The following is a 12,388-nucleotide window of genomic DNA, read 5'->3' on the forward strand; positions in this document are numbered from 1 at the left end:
GGAGGAGGGGGTGGTGGTGGCGCTGCTTGACATGGCAGGGCAGGCGGTAGTTGCAAGCTCTGTGGAGGACAGTATGGGAGTAGAATAACCAGTGGCCGGGCGCCCTAGGTGGCAGTGCGCCCTAGGCAGTTGCCTAGTGGTAGCCCAGTCCTGATGCTGCATGACCAATAACAATATCTGAGCAATAGTGGACCTGAGGCTCTCTGTAACTTACCCTAAGAGGTTATGGAGGTCAGGGTCCATACCCTCCTCACAATCTGGCTCCATTTCAATAATTTTCTCCTTTATTTGTTCCCAGTTGTCCATTCTGGTGATGAAGGGATGCTTGTCAAACGCCATCTCGTATACTATGACTCAAAGGAAAAAATAGTCAACCATGCTGAAATAATACATTTTTTGCAAGACCTGTAGAAACATAAGAGAAAGAGGGATGATCACATTGTTAGAGCAGGCAGAGGACAGAGATGACAACATAGTGACTTATGCATGACTCAAATTGCAGTGAAACGGCATCAAACTGAAATGGAGCTTGCGAATATTGGCGGTGGGGCTTAAGGGGGATGTATAGTCAAAACCCTTTTTTTTACACGTTGGATAGAATAGAAAGGGGTTAAACACTCTAGGGCTTTGCCTAGAGGTGTCCTTTAATTGCCCCATTTAAAGTAGGTGGATGAAGGTGTACTGACCCCAATAGCTCAATGTTCACAAGCGCTCCCCATGTTAAAGAGGCAAAGGGAAAACGTGGGTGAGCAGTTACTGCAGGTTTTACCCCATTCATAAGAGTGAAGCGGGCCAGGCAGATGAATACATCTACATTCGGCCTCAATGTCCCTTACAAAGAAACCCCAACACTGCTCCATGACTCAGAACTTCCCAGCTTTTGTTGGGGATATTGTTCTGACCTGAAAACCCACTAAAAGCAACTTGGGCACCAGTGGAGACATTCTCCATTTAGTGGAAGTGGAGCACCCCTTTTTTCTCTTCTGTATATCCAATCATAATAATTGGTATATCTTGATACATGTTATAATTAAGTCTGATATCAGGTGCATACTCACTTCTGGGGCCATGTAGATTGGTCTCCCTACAGATTTGTTAATTCTCTTATGCCGCATACACACAGTCGGAGAATCCGTCGGAATGCATCTTATCGGACCGTGTCGTCAGATAATCCGACTGTGTGTGGTATGCATCGGATTGATTCCGTCCGAATCTCCGTCGGACCCAATTTTCCAACATGTTGGAAATATTTCCAGACCAACTGGGCCGGTCGGACATATTCCGATCATGTGTAGAGAATTTTGATCGGACCAAGTGCCACGCATGCTCAGATCAAATTCCTACATCAAAGCTATTGGCTACTAGCCTGAACGTAGTCCCATCGTAACGAAATTACGTCATCACGTTCTGAAAGATCTGATTTTTCGCCAACTTGGCCCGACCGTGTGTATGCAACAGTTTCGGACAAGATACGACGGACAAAATCCGACGGGCAAAATCCGACGGATTTGGTTGTGGAAATCTCCGACCGTGTGTACAGGGGCTAAGACTCGGTGACTCCCTTTACTGACAATCCAAAATACGCAATTCTGGTGTGGCCAGCGTTGTCTAAGAAGATATTTTCTGGCTTTAGATCTCTGTGAACAATCTCTTTGGCATGCAGGAATTGCAGGCCGCAAATAATTTTCGCTGTTGGGTTTCTGATGGAGAAACAAAAACATGGATTAGCATCAAAAATCATCACAGACCATTTAACGGTAAATATAAAGTGACTACTTCCTATAGTAAATAGGGGTATAGATGGATCGGATCAGCTGGAGGGGCCTGGTTAGGTCATTGCCTATCCTCAGTGGTCAGCTTCCCCCGACTCCAATGAGACCTCAACATCAAACTTACCTTAAGGTGTCGAGAGGAAGTGGAACTGAATATTTTATTAGGTCGGAGAGATCTCCTTCGCTCAGATACTCCATAACAAAGGCCAGATGATTCTGTGAAAATAAGAAAAACAGGTTATATTATAGACATTGAAGTTTTCACTTTGTGAAGGAATATACGAAGACACACACATCAGCAGAGAGTGAAGTGTGGCACCTTTACTAAATGCTTCCTGGGGGGGGAACTCTGGAAAACCGAACAGAGAAGAATAATAGACCACCAGTGCTGGAAGATCTTTACCACAATACTAGTTTTGTCTGGTTGTATAGTGGCCCAATGACTTCTATATTTTGGCTTCCCATCCTGGAAGATATATGTAGATCAGGAGTCCTGACTTCTCCTGTCTTGCCAGTTGTAGACGTGTTCTGACTCAGTGACTCAAAGTTTTAAGGCCAGAGACAGCCAGGCAAAGTCAGTAATGGTGGCCTCTCGGTATATGGTTTCTTGAAGGAAAGCCTCTACTCTGTACAGTTTATGTTACCAAGCTCCAGCCTTGTAGGAAGCACTCTAGACTTCTCTCACCTTTGCGTTGCCCTGATCTACAGCCAAAGCCCTCAGAAGAATCTGATGTGGAACACAAGTGAAGCTTTCTTCTGCCTCCTCCAATTTAGCACTTAGTGCCTGAAGGACTAGATGACAGGTCTGAACACTGTCATCTCATGGGGCAGGGGGATGCTTAACCTAGTGTAAGTTTTGACTCCCAAAAAAGTCACCATTTGCATAACTATTGTAGGGGGTCTGGATTAATAGTGGAGCGCAGTGCAGGAAAAAAGAAGAAATTGGGAGATTAAAAGACTTACCTTTGTTTGGAAAGATTCATATATATGGGTGATGTATGGGCGCTCTCTGACTTCTTCCAGAATGCATATTTCAGTGAGTGCAAGGTAGTTCCTGCTAGCAAAGTGAACAATGGACAGTGAGCTCTCTCACCAGTTCCTGTGGTGCAGGATTTGAACTCTCACAGAAGGGGGCCCAACCTCTGTCACTCCACAGAATGCCTCAGATGATCAGTGATGGGAAGAAGAGGGTGAGAGGGTGTTCTGGCTGAAGGTGCAACACAACATTCAACATAACAGCAGAAAATGAAAGTAAACTGGTTGTAAAGAGGAAAATGTCTCCTTCTCCAGGTTTCTGTAGTCTAGTACCTGGCTACAGAAAACATGTTCTCCAGAACAACTCCCACTTTTATATTGGTGCCCATGGCAGTATACTTAGTGTGGAGGTGCCCACAGAAAATTGTCCCTTCCATTAAAAGGACAATTTGTTGTGTTGGCCTCCCAGGTCAAATATGTTCCAGTCCTCTCCTGTTGCAACCTAATGTATGAGGGGACTAGTCCTGTTATGATTAGAAAATCAGTGTTCTGTGGTTTATAGATACAACTCTGCCAAGCAGCTTCTGTTTATTACAAGAGCACTCACAAAGACTTGGCTACATCATGGCTCCCAGTTCGAAGGAAAGCAAGCCAGAGAATATTAGCAAGTTTATTTGCTCAGGCACTAATTCAATGTAAACGTTGCCAAGTTTTAAAGGCTCTGCTATTTACTTATGTGCATGTAATCTGTAATCTTTTTGCCCAGTATGTGTAAAAATAGGAGTGTTGTTTAAATGTGTGTTGACAATCAACATCAATTAAAGTGAAACTCAAGCCAAATATCTAACATTTTTGTATGAAGGGGAAAACGTTAGAACTTCTGTCACATTTTATTCCTATCCATGTGTCTGTAGAAGGAATCCACCCTCTCTATGAAAATTACAAAATTTGGAGATTTTAGGAAATCCCAGAATTGGAAGTGAGAGGATATTTTCTTATGGGGCTCCTATTCTTATGACAACTGTCTATGAGGAAATTTGCCTTTAATTTGGAGAGATTTTCTCCTGTTGTATCTAGGAAGTGAAGGCAAATTTCCCAATGGGGTGCAGACAGCAAGATGAAAATATAACCATTCAGTTATCTATCCAAAAAAAAGTGATTAATGGTGATATAAATGGTTGAGGATCTTGTAGCTATAGTGATTATTGTGTTTTCTTTTCTAGTTGGTGGATGGATGGGTTTCTAACTGTGTATATTTTAAATGGACATATAGAGCTGGCGGCACATGGCACCTTCCCTGGGCTACCCAAGGATCATCTCATTTTACTGCTTAATTAGGATTATTGTGCAAGTTCATTGCACTATTCTGCTGGCAATACTGAGTGGGAGTCCGTTATAATGCTGTGGGAATAGAATCTTGTAGATATCAAGTTCTATGTACCTACTGGCACCATAGATAAAAGAAGATCAATGGCCTCTTGGGTGAAACCCGATTCTTCCAGAGAGATGCACTTTATTGAAACTTCAGGATCAACCCAACAGCGGTACAGAAAAGGTGGATGACAGGATATTCATGAAATATTTAGACACCTTCAGAGAACCCAGTTCCTTCTGTCACACTTTAGCCAAAACAAACCACATCCCTAGCCATAAACAGCTGCAAAACTACCACCTAGGTTGACCATTTCCCATGGATACCCCCTCAAATCGAATTACCATCAATAAATACTTCTTCTATTGTCCTTTATCATCCTTAAGTATGTAAACAATGTACCCTTTGAAATGCGTAATTAGATAAACAGATACCAATGTGGCCTTGCCCAACATTAACATCTTTTTAATCTGATCTGTAAAGTGTATTTGTCCTGGAATGTTTGTATGTGAACACATCCCAATACATGTATACCTATAATTAATAATATAATATCCTACATAAATCAGCCAACATATTACAACAGGCGGCTGTTCTTCTGGGCCAATAGTACTGGTTATTAGATATGTGCATTTGCTTTCGTCCAAATGCATTTTCGTCCGAAAAATGAAAGATCCGACATAAATAAATGCTTTATCTTCGTTTTTGTTTTGACACAGTTCAATACAGATATAAGATTCGACTTGACTCTAACAATAACAATCTATGTTTATTGAACTTGTATCATAACAGTCCATTCATTCACACAGAGGCAACACGACTTCCAGCACGACTTTGGGAGGCAAGGCAACTTGGACACGACTTGAGTGTGAATCACAGCACAACTTACAACACGACTTTAATGTAAAAAAAGAAAAAACAATGGAGGCAGCGACATTGAACTCCTTCGCTTGTCCCGTCTACCTGGAGCCGCGTTCAAAATTAACTGAGTTTTCTCTGTGTGTGGGCAAGTCCGTTCATTTCAAAAGTCCGACGGACTCCCGCCATAGTCCGGCGGTTTGTCCGGAAAAGTTTTCGCCGGAAAAGTCCGGTCGTGTGTGGGCAGGTCTGCTCGTTCGGAAAGTCCAGCGGACCTCCGCTGAAAAGTCCGCCAGTTTGTCCTCCAGACTAAGTCCGCCGTATAGTCCGATCGTGTGTATGTGGCATAAGTGCTATGAAAACAGACAAACAGAAAAAAACACAAAAAACTACAAACACGAATTCAAAAACAAAGTCCGGACACCAGCTATCATTCACAAAAGAGCTGTCATGCGATATTGATCGCATTAGTTAAAAAATATAAAAATATATTATTTAATTGTATTCATTTCAACAGTTTCTTTGTGAATGGCCCCTGAGGGATCTAGGTCACTTCCTAATCTCCCTAAAACTGAAAACCTGCTAAGCAGTTATTGCGTAACCTAATTAGAAGTAATTGCTATATAGGGAGATGAACGATGATCTGGTCCTTAGAGCATTACATTTGATGTCAATCCACTGGTGCTATAGGTTAGAGTTTAATTAGCAACCAAGATTTTTTTGAACAGTGCTCCCCCTATCTCAAAAGATGGCACACAATCTAAGGTAAAACACGAATGATAACGAGAAGGTTCTAAAAATGTAGAGTGGGGGGTCACGAACACAAAGTCAAAAGAGATAATTCTTGAGGATCAGGAACCACCTAAAACCGACATGAAAGCTGTTAACCTGTCAGCCTTCCCCTTAGCTCCAAGACACATTAACTCAAATATGTGTCTACCGGCGCAAAAAATGTATATCTATAAGTGCAAAATATTGTGATACACCCTTACTAAAAAATCAGTTTGCTGCAGTCAAATGTGGTTCCACTTAAAGTGAAAACCTGAATAAAACAAAAAAGATTATATGCTGACTGCGCTAACTTTTATACTTTATAACCTTATACCCAAACAATACACCATTATATAAAATATCTCTGTAAAAAAAATATCACTCTGGAAAAAAAAATATATATATATACCATATATGTATAAATATATATATAAAATATCACTCTAGAAGAAACCACTGTAAAAAAATGATATATATATATATATATATATATATATATATATATATATATATACATATATATATATATATATATATACAGTGCCTTGCGAAAGTATTCGGCCCCCTTGAACTTTTCAACCTTTTGCCACATTTCAGGCTTCAAACATAAAGATATAAAATTGAATTTTTTTGTGAAGAATCAACAACAAGTGGGACACAATTGTGAAGTGGAACGAAATCTATTGGATATTTTAAACTTTTTTAGCAAATAAAAAACTGAAAAGTGGTGCGTGCAAAATTATTCGGCCCCTTTACTTTCAGTGCAGCAAACTCACTCCAGAAGTTCAGCGAGGATCTCTGAATGATCCAATGTTGTCCTAAATGACTGATGGTGATAAATAGAATCCACCTGTGTGTAATCAAGTCTCTGTATAAATGCACCTGCTCTGTGATAGTCTCAGGGTTCTGTTGAAAGTGCAGAGAGCATCATGAAGACCAAGGAACACACCAGGCAGGTCTGTAATACTGTTGTGGAGAAGTTTAAAGCCGGGTTTGGATACAAAGAGATTTCCCAAGCTTTAAACATCCCAAGGAGCACTGTGCAAGCGATCATTTTGAAATGGAAGGAGTATCAGACCACTGCAAATCTACCAAGATCTGGCCGTCCCTCTAAACTTTCAGCTCAGACGAGGAGAAGACTGATCAGAGATGCAGCCAAGAGGCCCATGATCACTCTGGATGAACCGCATAGAACTACAGCTGAGGTGGGAGAGTCTGTCCATAGGACAACAATCAGTCGTACACTGCACAAATCTGGCTTTTATGGAAGAGTGGCAAGAAGAAAGCCATTTCTCAAAGATATCCATAAAAGGCTCGTCCAAAGTTTGCCACAAGCCACCTGGGAGACACACCAAACATGTGGAAGAAGGTGCTCTGGTCAGATGAAACCAAAATCAAACTTTTTGCCCACAATGCAAAACAATATGTTTGGCGTAAAAGCAACACAGCTCATCACCCTCAACACACCATCCCCACTGTCAAACATGGTGGTGGCAGCATCATGGTTTGGGCCTGTTTTTCTTCAGCAGGGACAGGGAAGATGGTTAAAATTGAGGGGAAGATGGATGCAGCCAAATACAGGACCATTATGGATGAAACCCTGTTGGAGTCTGCAAAAGACCTGAAACTGGGACGGAGATTTATCTTCCAACAAGACAATGATCCCGAACATACAGAAAAATCTACAAAGGAATGGTTCACAAATAAACGTATCCAGGTGTTAGAATGGCCAAGTCAAAGTCCAGACCTGAATCCAATCGAGAATCTGTGGAAAGAGCTGAAAACTGCTGTTCACAAGCGCTCTCCATCCAACCTCACTGAGCTCAAGCTGTTTTGCAAGGAAGAATGGGCAATAATTTCAGTCTCTCAATGTGCAAAACTGATAGAGACATACCCCAAGCGACTTGCAGCTGTAATCGCAGCAAAAGGTGGCTCTACAAAGTATTAACGCAGGGGGGCCGAATAATTTTGTCCACTCCACTTTTCATTTTTTTATTAGTTAAAAAAGTTTCAAAAATCCAATAGATTTCGTTCCACTTCACAATTGTGTCCCACTTGTTGGTGATTCTTCACAAAAAATAAAAATGTTATATCTTTATGTTTGAAGCCTGAAATGTGGCAAAAGGTTGAAAAGTTCAAGGGGCCTGAATACTTTCGCAAGGCACTATATATATATATATATATATATATATATATATATATATACCACTGTGAAAAATAAATAAATATAATACTGCATTTATAATACTGCGTGTATCTAAGTAATCCACCCGTGTCTATATTTCATGTGCAACTTTTGTCACTATTTATACAGAAAATGTTCAACGTTTAGGATGGTATCTGAAAACCAACATATAAATAAATCCTTCTTTCAAATTTTCTGCTGTGAAAAAAATCCAACTTCTTATATCCGTGATTCTGTGCGCTTCATATCCACCAATCCAGTGACAACACCACCACCATAAGAATTGGCCACTCACCAGATATTAGTGTGAAAAGCGCCTTTGGTTCATTGATAGGGATAACCAATCCATTCAGGGTCTACGCTGCTCCCAATTTATTTACCAATCCACTCAGGGTCTATACTGCTCCCAGCTTACAGATATTAAGCAATGTTCACCCTCATAAAAAATGAACAGCAATCATTGCGTAGTATATCTGTACATTTATTTATGAAAAAAGTAAAAACAAGCCATATCACTCATATTTCCAAGTGCCTATAGGTTAGCACTAAACCTTTCCGGCAGTTTAATTGGGTTTAGATGTGTTAGGGTGTCTCTCTTCTCCCAGCGTGCGTCCCAAGCTTCACTATCATTACCCGGACGTGACTTTTTGTATGTCCCAGCAGCCTCCCTATTTTACATAGTGGTGTATTGTTTGGGTATAAGGTTATAAAGTATAAAAGTTAGCGCAGTCAGTATATAATCTTTTTTGTTTTATTCAAGACACATTAAGCTGTTACAAAAAGGAATGTCTTTCTCACCCATCCATAACATGGACGAATTTACAGTTTATAAAGATGTTGCATTATTTCTGAGAAAAGTATTCTTTAGATCCCTGTATTAACCTCCCTGGCAGTATGATTATTTCCGATTTTTGGTGCTGAAAGCGCTACAATTATTTTGCATGGAAATTTGGCATTTTATATTGTAAGCCTGTAATTCTTAGGAATAACTCACTTAAATCTGCCCAAGCCAGAGTCTAGTAGACATCCCGGGTATGATAACGTTTGAAAAATCAATCATAAATTATAATATAATAAATAACTATAAATAATTATAATAAATAATAATATTATGATAATAATAATAATAATAATAATAATTTTTCAATAATGCAATCAAATCAAAAACATTGAAATTTGCTCAGTTGCAGAATTGTCGCTGTCACTAGATTCAGTGTTTGATGACGAATTTCCCCACAAATCATTATCGCTCAATTCTAATTTATTATACCGTATATACTTGAGTATAAGCCGAGATTTTCAGCCTCTTTTTTTAGGCTGAAAGTGCCCCCCTTGGCTTATACTCGAGTCACCGACGTCTGCCTACACGATCAGCGTGTCGTGCAGACAGACGGCGGCCATTCCACTATTCAAAAGCCGCGCCTCCCTGTCTGTGATAGGCGGAACACTCAATTTCCCAGCAGTCAGTGTTCCACCTATCACGGACATCCGCTCATTCTCATACTATGGACGAGGATGAGAGGATGTCCGTGATAGGCGGAACACTGACTGCTGGGAAATTGAGTGTTCCGCCTATCACAGACGGAGGCGCGGCTTTTGAACAGTGGAATGGCCGCCGTCTGTCAGACGAGGAGGAGAAGTGCGGCATGGCACGGCTCGGCACACAGAGGCTGCAGAAGGCAAAGAGACAGGTAGGCTGTGATGGACACAGGGATGGACGTGACACAGGGATGGACGTGACACAGGGATGGACGTGACACAGGGATGGACGGGACACAGTGATGGACACAGTGATGGACACAGGGATGGACACAGTGATGGACACAGGGATGGACACAGTGATGGACACAGTGATGGACACAGGGATGGACACAGGGATGGACACAGGGATGGACGCATGTCTCACCCTCGGCTTATACACGAGTCAATACGTTTTTCCAGTTTTTTTGTGGTAAATTATGGGCCTCGGCTTATATTCGGATCGACCTATACTCGAGTATATACGGTAACTGTTTTCTAGCTGGTCTAAAACTACTTTTGACATAAAGGGACACTTTTTGGTTGCTATGGACAATCTCCAAATTCCAGGCAGAAAAAACTATTTATAATATAAAAGTACATGCAGAGCACTGGGCAAACCACTAGGGACAAAGGGGATGTGTATTTTTTTTATACAGTACTGTAATCTGTAAGATTACTGTGTACTGTATATGTACTGTGTTTTTACTTTTTTGAATTTGGTGCCATTCTCCATCCCAGTGCGTCGCAACGCTCGCAGGGAACGGAGCCCGGCGGAACTCGGCACTGTGTGAATTGAGCGAGGAGACAGCTAGCACACACAGCAGGGAGACATCGCAGGATCCAGGGGACAAGGTAAGTAACTTTCCCTGTATCCTGCCTTGCGATCCAGAGTCTGGCTTGGGGTTACCACTAATGGTACTGAAATTCAACCCCTGAGCCAGACTCAGGAATACTGCTTGGGAGGTTAAAGAAGAGATGCATCGGTCTCAGGTGAATTATATTAAGATGCAGATGACCAGAAGGCCCTTGACATCCTGAACTCCTTACTGGATGAGAACAAGGATTTCTCAGCAGTAGGTTGTCCAACGAAGAGATATGATCTAAGAAGATGCATCCTCTTAGTAAGAACAGCTTGCTACACCTTTTCCTTGAAATGGTTCAAATGGATCTAAAAAGTTTCTCAAAAAGGATATTGGGGAACTGGAGAAAGTGCAGAGAAGGGCAACCAAACTGATAAGAGACATGGAGAAGCTCAGCTATGAGGAAAGATTACAGAAATTTAATTTATTCACTCTTGAGAAGAAGAGGAGATTAAGGGGGGATATGATCACCACGTAAAAATATATATGGGGTCCATATAGTAAACTCGGTGTTGAGTTATTCACTTTATGGTCAACACAGAGGACAAGGGGGCACTCTTTACGTCTAAAGGAAAAGAGATTTCATCTCCAAATACAGAAAGGTTTCTTCATAGTAAGAGCTGTGAAAATGTGGAATAGACTCCCTCCAGCGGTGGTTCTGGCCAGCTCAGATTGCTTTAAGAAAGGCATGGATTCTTTCCTAAATGTACATAATATAACTGGGTACTAACATTTATACATAAAGTTGATCGAGGGAAAATCCAATTGGCTCGCTGGGATCAGGAAGGAATTTTTTCCCTGCTGTAGCAAAATGGATCCTGTTTTTCGTTTTCCTCTGGATCAACTGTAGGTATAGGATTAGGTATAAGGGATTTATGATATTTTTTATTTTATTTTTATATTTTTTATGGTTGAACTAGATGGACTTGTTTCTTTTTTCAACCCGACTAACTATGTAACTATCTCCAGATATGTGAAAATGTTCTGTTGATTGGTGTGGACATAGAGTCTTTATATACCTCGATCCCACATAATTATGGTATAAAGGCAGTAAAGCGATTCCTAGAACTAAACTATCCTGAATTTGACCCACAAAATGAATTCCTTATAGAACTGTTGGAATTCGCCTTATCAAACAACTTTTTTCAATTCTCTTCACACTACTATCAGCAAATTAGAGGAACTTCCATGGGGCCCGCGTGGGGGCCAGCGTGGGCCCCAGCATAGGCTTGTCTACATTTGGGATTATGGAAGGAATAGGATATATTCACATCTGCAATGTATGTGGACCATGTGAACACGTGGTTAAGATATATTGATGATGTGCTTGTAGTATGGAAGGGTGATACAGTAGAACTACATACATTCATTGATCATTTGAACAACTATAATCGTAACATCTGTTTAATATGCACATTTGATGACAGAAAAATCTCCTTCCTCGATCTATGGATTTCAATTGAGGATGTTAGATTATGTACCCCGTAAAACAAAACAAGATAAAGTTGGCGCACAAATGAATGGTCTCTTTAAGAGCGTTTGACTATCTCGTGGGATGTTTGTTTATTTAAATAAATGTCCTGTAGATGGTCTCAATGTGCGGCTGTTAACCCATTATGGACTTGGCAAAAAATGGATGCAGCAGAAAAAACGATCAAAAACAGCGCATCAAAGGGACTAGTAGATTGATGTGAAAAAGACTTTAAAATGTCATTTATTAAATGTAAAAAATAAACACAGACATCTGATCCCTGCAGGATCTCAAACACATAAAAAACACCAATCATAAAACGGACAGATGTTTGATAATGAAAAGCTCCTCAGATCTCTCAATTATAACTTTGGAAAGGTCAAAACCAAAGACCAATGTGCACAGCTTTCGAATGCCTAATGAATGCAATCAATCATCTGAAAGAACCCAAAAAGTCAGTGTAAACGAATGGAACAACGTTTCTAGGGACACTCACTTCATAGGTGTTCAATGGGCTGCAGAGCTGATGAGTCCAGTCTGATGACCGAGGGGGAGGTGTTTATTTCAGCTCCATCTGAAGCGTTCGGCTTGGAGGCAGAGGTG

General features: G+C 40.8%; 1 protein-coding gene across 1 annotated transcript in view; it reads left to right on the plus strand.

Moving 5' to 3' along the window:
- The window catches only part of TMEM278 (transmembrane protein 278), a 223,010-nt gene that overhangs the window by 100,198 nt on the left and 110,424 nt on the right, over positions 1 to 12,388 (plus strand). The gene's annotated exons all lie outside the window — the stretch shown is intronic.

Source organism: Lithobates pipiens, unplaced genomic scaffold, assembly GCF_037356315.1.
Source record: "Lithobates pipiens isolate NorthernLeopardFrog02 unplaced genomic scaffold, aLitPip1_a1.2 Scaffold_27, whole genome shotgun sequence".
Classification (NCBI taxonomy): Eukaryota; Metazoa; Chordata; class Amphibia; order Anura; family Ranidae; genus Lithobates; species Lithobates pipiens.